Source organism: Diceros bicornis, assembly GCF_020826845.1.
Source record: "Diceros bicornis minor isolate mBicDic1 chromosome 30 unlocalized genomic scaffold, mDicBic1.mat.cur SUPER_30_unloc_2, whole genome shotgun sequence".
NCBI lineage: Eukaryota > Metazoa > Chordata > Mammalia > Perissodactyla > Rhinocerotidae > Diceros > Diceros bicornis.
In genome coordinates this window covers 4,920,215-4,929,566 of record NW_026690900.1, presented here as the reverse complement: position 1 = coordinate 4,929,566, position 9,352 = coordinate 4,920,215, and the positions used below count along the sequence as shown (strand labels likewise).

Genomic DNA, 9,352 nt, shown 5'->3' with positions numbered 1-9,352 from the left:
CGGGGGCCCTGGTGCTGGAAACCATGAGGATATGTAACGATCCTGATTAGGGAGCTGGGCAACTTTATCACCTTGCCCCTGGTGGCACATTCCCTGCTGCACCTGGAGGTGGCGAGAGCAGCAGCTTCACAGAGTTGAGAGGTGCCAGGGCTGAGCCGTGTGGGCACAGGCCACCTTATGTGCTGCGTGGCGAGTAACTGAGAAAAGCAGTGCAGAAGATGAGAGAACAGCCCATCTTCACCATCCAAGCATGTCTTCCAGGTGGACTCCATCACCAAGAACTGGGTGTCAGCAAGTGAGCAGGAAGCCACCATATCCTACTTCTAGGTGTCACAAAAACAACTATTGGATCCTAAGTTTTTAAGGAGCCAAAGTGATTATAAACAACACAAGCACACTTAATATTACTTTAATTAAAATATCACAGAAGTTTGGGCAGTGGACCAACAGTAGAGCCAAAGTGGTGTTTGGTTTGTGTTTTTCCCCTGAACAGTAGCTGACAAAGTTTGCAGAGAAATTTTAGGAGGTAAAAGATGCTGCCAAAGTAACCAGAAACAAGTCCCAGGAGAAAATCAAATCCTTGAGTAATCATTCCCAAGAATCTGGGTGTGGAAGTTCACCCTCTACTCAGGTTTACAGTGTCAATGGGATACACAATGAAAAGGCCTCTCATATGGCTACCTTCGACACACAGCTGAAGTCTGAGAAGGACAAGCTGATTTGTGACATAGAGTGCTGTCAATGTGTAGAAATAGGAGAATAAGCTGCAGCCCCTGCAGGAGAGCAATATCTGGCTGCCCATGGCATTTCAGGAGTCAGTGGCTAGTGTGGAGCAGTGGAAGGGGCAGCTCTTTATCTGCCTTGAAGAGAATGACTGGCTATAGAAGAATATTGAGGACTTGGAAGAATAAAGCAGTGAGATAAACATAGAGAAGGAGAAGAATACCCAGTTGAAGAGAAGAATTGAGGATCTGGGGTCAGAACTCTGAGAAAAGAAGACAGGGTTAAAAGACCTCTGAAAACAAAGTGAAATCAAACCGCAGCTCATGTCAGAGCGTGAATACATCTCTGAGAAGTTAGAGGCAGCAAAGAGCGAGAATCAAGAGCACCTGGAAGACCGAGTGCTTTCTCTAAAGACAGACACTAAGGAAAGTAACTAGCAACCATGCCACCTGAAGGTAAAATTGAAGAACTTCCTAGAGGTGCTGGACAGGAAGATCAATGAACTCCATGACTTGTGTGTAAGCCTCTCCAATTTGGACAAGGACAACTAGGGCAGGGATGAGACCACATGGTCCCAAGTGTGTGTGTGAGACAAAATAAGACTAGGACATTCTCCTTTCTGTGTTGCTTCTGTAAATGCAGGTGCAATTTGTTGTGCTTCCAAGCCAGTTGTGTCACCTGCTCTCTCCTCTCCAGAATAGAAATCTCCTCTTGTTTCTCTGGCATTGAAAGATTGTGGGCAACTGGAAGATTTCTGGAAGAATCTAGACTTCTGGAAGAAGCTAGATTTCTGGATCTAGCTTAAGGATCCAGAAATAGGTCTGCCTGAAATATTTATGCAGTCACAGCAGGGATATGTATATCTTACTTTTTTTTTTCGGGGAGGAAAAGTAACCCTGAGCTAACATATGTTGCCAATCTTCCTCTATTTTGTATGTGGGATGCTGCCACAGCATGGCTTGATGAGTGGTGTGTAGGTCTGCACCTGGGATCCAAACTTGTGATCCCTGGGCTACAGAAGCAGAGCATACAAACTTAACCACTACACCAAAAGACTAGCTGCCATATCTTTCTTAAGGGTTATTGCAACCATATTAAATGAAAAAAGTGTTTTATAGTCCAAATATGAATATCCTTTACACCTGCATTTTTAAAAATCCTGTTCATAATATTTGAATGTCTACCAGGCACCAGTGCATGGGGTGTAGAGATGACAATTTTCTTCTCAATAAATATTGAGATGCTTTAAAACAACCACTTAGTGGAGACTTGTTCAGTGGAAAAAAGTTTCTGGTGGGTGCATTTTCTGGCACGGGAATCACTTGCATCTACTTTATCCCCTTCCTACCAGCCCTCAGTTTATAAGGTTGTGACAATGACTCCATTCTTGGTTTTAATTTCTGAGCATATTGCTGTGCTGTGGGAACATGAAGTTTTGGTGCTTAGCACAGTGTTTGACAGAAAGTAGGTTCTTATTAAATATTTGTTCAATTAAACATAAAAATATAATAAGCACACTCTGCAACTTACAGTCATATGGTATATTGCAGGGTGTATGTGCCTCAATCAAGAAACTCAAGATTTCAACAACTCAAGGCACTGTTACCTCTCACAAAATATCTGTGTGAAATATTTTACTCATGTGTATCACTTCGATGTCTGTAATTTTGAAGAACAACAGAGAAGAAATCTCTTTCTGACAATGGAAAATCTTTAGGAAGTTACAATAATCCTTAAAAGGTCCCACAGAATTGAAATGAACTTGTGGGAACTTTACAGGAACAGAAGTAAACAAAATTATCCAGAGTAGTAATGAAACAGGGAAGTCAGTTCTTCCTCCAGATGCTGGGTGATCACTCAGCCCTTCTATCTGGGTGGGGCGTCCACCTTGATTCCAGAGCAACACAAATCAAACAGATCCGGACTAGAGCAATTCCCCATGGAAGGTCTCCCACGTGTGACAGCACAATAAGAAATTAGGAAACACACAGGAGAACAACTTAAGGAAAAAGGGCCTGTAAAAATAGATGTTAGAATTATGTTTAAAATTTTAAAACAAACAAAAATGGAAATATTGGAAATCAAATAATGAGGAATGATAAAAAAATACTTGACAAACTATACTTGGAAAAAATATATAAATTAAAGAGTTAAAATATTTTAAGTTAAAAATTTTAATGTATGGCTTAAACATTAAATTAGATCAAGCTGATGAGAAGATGAGTGAACGGGAATATTAAGCAAAGTGAATCCATTCAAAGTGCAGAACACAGAGAGACACAGTCGAATGCAACACAACTTCAGTTAGAGAGACTTGATGACTGCAGAGAGAATAAAGAAAACATATCTAACTGGATCATGAGATTTAGAGAATATATAAAGGGAATGCTCCTTGACGTCAATCTTAGCAACAATGTTTTGGATTTGACAGCAAAAGCACAAGCAAAAAAAGAAAAAACTAAACAATCGGGACTACTGAAACTAGAAATCTTCTGCAGAAAAAAGATAACCACTAAAAAAATAAAAGGAAACTTATGGAATGGGATAAAATATTTGCAAATGGTATGTCTGATAAGAGGTTAATATCCAAATTACATAAAGAACACAGAAAACTCAATAGCAAAAATAAAAAGCCAAAAAAGCTGATTAAGAAATGGGCAGAGGAAGACATGCAAATGTCCAAGTACATGAAAGGCGCTCATTATAACTAATAATCTAAGAAATCCCACTAATATTAGGCAATCCCACTTCTAGGTATGTATCCAAAGGAGATGAAAACAAAATCTTGAAGAGGTATCTACACTCCCATGATTATTGCAACATTATTAACACTGGCAAGATATGAAAACAATCGAAGTATCTATCAACAGATGAATGGGTAAAGATGTGGTGTATACCATAGAATATTATTCAATCATGAGTAAGAATAAAATCCTGCTATTTTCAACAACATGGATAGAATACGAGGGCACTATGCTAAACGAAACAAGCCAAAGAGAAAAAGGCAATGCCTGGTATTGCTTACATGTGGAATCTGAATAAAAAAGTCAAACTTATAGAAACAGAGAGTTGAAAAGTGGGCTGGGGTTGGGGGAAATAGGGAGATGTTGGTAAATGAGTACAAATTGTCATCTCTAAGACGAATAAGGTCTGGGGATATGATGTAAATCATGGTGACTATAGTTGCTAACACTGTATTGTATAATTGAAACTTGCTAAGAGAGTAGAGCTTAAATATTCTCAACAATAAAAGGAGATAAATGTGTCAAGGGATGGATGTGTTAATTAACTAGATGGGGGGATCCTTTTACAATGTATAGGTATATTAAATCATCATAATGTACACATTAAATATCTTACAACTTTATTTGTCCATTGTACCTCTATAAAACTGAAATTTAAAAGAGAGACAGAATGAAAAGAAACAATGAAATAAACAATTATCTATATATTTCTAAAATTGAAATCAAACACGGGTCTTTATATCCATAAATGTTTTGCATCATAAAATAAATAAATAAAGAGAAATAGTGGAACAAAAATATGAGTCAAACGTCCTAACACAAAGAGAAGAAACATGCTTGAAAGTAGTAACAGGAGAGATAACCTACAAAGATGACAACGAATTCTCCAGTGTTTTTTGATTTTTTTTGGTGAGGAAGATTGGCCCTGAGCTAACATCTGTGTCAATCTCCGTCTAGTTTGCATGTGTGATGCTGTCACAGCATGACTTGAGGAGCAGGGTGTAGGTCCATGACTGGGATCCGAACTCATGAACCCCAGGCCACTAAAGTGGAACACATGAACTTAACCACTATGCCACCAGGCCGGCCTCTGAACTTCTCCAGTTTTAATAGCCATAATCCATAGAAATAAAACATTAAGTGTTCAGGGGAAAAACATATTCAAGCTATAATTCAATAGTTAGCTAAAATATTTTAAATGAACAAGTGTAAAACAAAATAATTTCACAAGTCAAAATTTGATTTCCAAAGAAGCTTCTAAAGTGTACACTTGAACATGAAGAAAAATTTTCCCTCTATGAAGATTTCAAAATCAAAATAAAAGTGTAGGAAACTTGTAAACATATGAGAATATCCAAACAAGTTGAATACAGAATGAAATAAACACAAAGAAATTTCTATCACAGGTTTCGGTATCTAGATATATTAAACTATAATTCCATACATTTTAGTTAAATCAGAGGGCAAAATCTGTGCTAGCAATAATTTTTATTTTTTTTTGCTACTGAATAGTTGCCCTGAGCTCACACCTGTTTCCAATCTTCCTCTTTTTTTTACTTGAGGAACATTAGCCCTGAACTAACATCTGTGCCAATCTTCCTCTATTTTGTATGTGGGTCATTGCCTCAGAATGGCTGATGAGTGCTGTAGGTTTCCTCCTGGGATTGAAACCCATGAACCTGGGCCACCGAAGTGGAGCACGCCAAATTAACCACTACACCATGGTGCAGGCTCCTAGCAGTACTTTTAATTGATGACAGAAGATCTATTGTCAAGACAACTTTTCATTAGGAATGTTAAAAATTGATGTTACCTTTACAACTTATTTTTTTTTAAATGTTGACTATGCTTTTGTCAGAACCGATTAACACCAAAGCATAGGCAGCAGCATAGAGATTGAGCACAAGCCACTGGACATCTGAGAAGACTGGATCATCTTCTCATAACAAGGATGAAGAGGATGAAAAGATGAAGTCCACTTAGTACATGATCACAAAGAAACTCACCAGCAGAAGGATGGTCTGGGTGGCCCTTTTCTCTCTAGAGGCTTTTGGGGAGAGGCTGTTGCTGTGAATGTGCTGGGGCCATATCGGATGCCTGAATAAGTGAATCATCATATACGTACTTGGGACCAGCATAATTCCTACAAAGAAGTAGTCCCTGGATATCAGAGTGGGAAACAGGCCACTGATGAGTAGAGATCACTGGGGAAAGTGAGCAGTGTTTACTGAGAATCAGAAGATTAGTCTGGATCACATTGGAAGAAGCAACAGTGTAGATCAGGTTACCATTGCAAGATACACTTAAGGACCATAGGAAGAAGAAAATATGCACAATTTAATTTGTGAATTTATGTGTCCACCTAGCCAACCAGGATGTGCTGGGGCTGATGGTAATAGCCGAGAGCATGCTCAGGAGGACTACAGATGGAGATACATCTAATCACCCTGCTTACAAGAAAATACACCTTACATTTGAAGTCCTTCCAAAAATTTAGTTACTAAAATGTCTGGCGACACCAAAAATACTAAAACGAGAAGCATCAGTATGCACATGAGGGTCAGGGGACTGTTGGTGATGTACGTAGACTTCTGCCTAAGACACAGAATTGTGAAGATTCAGAAGAAAAGGAGGAAGCTGTTCGTTGAGGATCCAATGGCAGCTTGGAAAAGAAGCTTTTCTTAATGGTAACGTGAGTGGAAAGTGTGTTCATCTTAATGGCAAAGATGAAACGTATATTTTGTTTGTCTGAAAAAAATAAAAAACATCAATATTATTTATTTCTTGGTCAAAGTCATATTTATCATCTTTTTTATTTCATCCAATAATTTTTGATATATCCTAAATATCTCCTATAAATTCTAAAATAATCAGCCTCACTATTATTTTACATGTGTAATATTATAATAGATTTGATAAATAATAGGTATGTAAAACCTACATATTACATTTTGACTCATAATCATGCCTGAGTAAGGTGTCCATTATCTATACTTCTTTAATTCCTGGGTATTCCTCTTTAGTAAGCATTTCTTTGCTATTTTTCCTTCTTTTGTTTAATATTTACCACCCATAACAGTGATAGGCACAGAAAAATTATTCAGTGTTTTTTGTGCAAGTGAAGTGAAGTAAGTGGGAAAAGATTCACCAAAACAGAAGAGAATGTTTCCACGTTTTCTGGAATTTGTAAAATTCTGACTTATTTTCTATAACCAACGCTTGAGAGAGATAATGGAGTAATTTCAAGAATTTTAAGCAATTTTTTGGGGGGTTTCATGTGAAAGGAGACTGGAGTCCCTTAATGTCAATCTGTTTTTTTAAAAAGTCCTAATGGGACATGACAATATTCAAATCCTATATTTGTTTACTGTTACTTCTGTAATAATTTACTAATAACTTGATGATTTAAACAACAGAAAATTTTTATCTACAGTTTTGGCAGTCTGAAGCCTGAAAAGATTTCACTAGTTTAAAGTCAAGGTCTCTGCAGGGCTTCATTCCTATATGGAGACTTTAGGGATAATCTATTTCCTTTACTTATCATACTTATAGAGGCCACATATTTCTTGGCTTGTAGGACCCTTATAATTTCAAAGCCAGCAATAAGCAATTGAGTCTTTTTTACATAGCATCACTCAGGCACTGTGTCTCTTGACCCATTGTTCCACAGTTAAGGCCCTTTGTGATTACGTTGGGCCCATCCAGATAATCCAAGCTAATCTATCTTAAAGTCAGTTTATTAATAACTTTAATTCAACCTACAAGTTTAATTCTTCTTCAAATAATCTAATATATTGATAGGTACTGAGAAGCAATATGTTGACATATTTTGGGGGCTATTATTATGCTTAGCATAAGTCCTCTTAATGTTATCTCCTCAAAATCGTCTTGACTCTCTCCCAGGTTAGTTTCCATCTCACATACCCTTTATGAAAACTCTGTTCATCTCAGTAGGGAATTTCTAAAGTTCAACTAAATTATCAAGAGCATAAACACAACTTTTCTCCACCTTATGATTTCCATGTGGTGGCATCAAAATGAACAAACATTGATCCTTTTCTTGAGACTGTCCTTCACACAGGAGCACACACGAAAAACTTGAAAAATACTTAGGTCACCAGTACTAAAGATTATTCCCTTTAACTCTTCTGTTTTAAGTGATGAGATGTTTACTTATTTATTTATTTATTTATTTATTTATTTATTTATTTATTTATTTATCTATTTATCTATTTATGTATTCATGCATACTTATATACATACATACTTTGGTGAGAACATTTATTTTCTACCCTCTTAACAAATTTCAATTAAAAAATACAGTGTTATTGATTATAGTTGCACCCTGTTATACATTAGATTTCCAGAATTTATTTATCTTATAACTGAATGTTTGTACGCTTTTACTAATTTCTCTCTATTTCCCTCACACTGCAGTCCCTGGGAAACACATTCAACTCTCTGTTTCTATAAGATTGAATGATTTTCTTATATTTTTCACACATAAATGATACCAAAGAGTATTTGTCGTCCTCCGTTTTGCTTATTTCACTTCACATAATGAACTCCAAGTTCATCCATGTTGGCACAAATAGAAGGATTTCCTTGTTTTTAAGGCCGAATGACATTCTTTTGTATATGTATCTATATACAATATGTGTATATATATCACATTTTTTATCCATTCTTCTGTCAACAGACACCTTGTTTCCATACCTCCTTTAACTCTTAAGCAAGATATATCTAACATCAGAACCTATTGTGAAAATTTCACTAAAGAATTTTAAAAATTATTTTCCTGTATCACTTGCCCTGGATGCAAGCAGCAATATTGTCTCCAATTAATTCAATCTAGAGTTTAGAAAAAATCATATGTACAACATCAAAATAAAGAAAAAACCTAACATTCCTTCATATTCTTCTTTTGAGGTTGGTGAATGTTTGGTTGTGTTCTCAAGGTTACTTGAAATATAAATATAAATGTGAAGGCAACTTTACCGTGTTCGTTTATTACTTCTAAAAGTTTTCTGGTGGATTCTTTAGGGTTTTCTCTGTATAAAATCATGTCATCTGCAAATAGTGACAGTTTCACTTCTTCCTTTCCAATTTGGGTCCCTCTTATTTCTTTTTCTTGACTGATTGCTCTGGCTAGGACTTCCAGTACTATGTCAAATAGGAGTGGTGAAAGTGTGCATCCTTGTCTGGTTCCTGTTCTCACTCAAGTGAGGCTCCTGAGTTAACTGATGCTGAGCCTGGATTGGGGAGGACAATAGATCCCATGAATTGGAGTTACCAGGCAGAATACAAGGGGCTTACTTACGTTTCAATTTCAGATATAAACAAATAATTTTTTAGTAGAAATATGTCCCAAATATTGCAGAAAAATTTTGCATGCAAATACACAAATATTGCCTGCTTATACACACACAAAAATTTGTTGTTTAACTGAAATTCAAGTTTAACTGAGTTTCTTGCATTTTTGTTTTCTGAATCTGGCAACTCTACTTTGGAATAATTGTGGGATTTAGAATAACATTGTACAGACTATGGAAGAAATAGAATAGGATAAAAATTTATTGATGACACATGTAAGTTGATCAGAGTGTAAAGGAGAACTGGGCTTGAACTGATTCATAAAAAAATCATCATTCTTAATTTACAACACTGCACTCATGTTGAGAGGTACAATCAGGTGCTCATGGGTTTGAGGGTGAAGCCCCTGAGCACATTCAAGAGACAGACAATGCAGATCATGTTCATTTTTATTATAGTGTTTAGATTTTAGGTTATTCTCAAAATTCTATACCCCAATGAATATAATAACTGTGAATAACTATGGGAAAATAACACCGTTAAATAAACCAGGAATGAAATACTTATCATAA

At 36.4% G+C, this 9,352-nt stretch overlaps 1 pseudogene; it reads left to right on the top strand.

Annotated features, from left to right (window-relative positions):
- The first annotated feature begins 218 nt into the window (after nt 1-218).
- On the top strand, nt 219-1,274 carry LOC131402121 (homer protein homolog 2-like; annotated as a pseudogene).
- The last annotated feature ends 8,078 nt before the right edge of the window (nt 1,275-9,352 follow it).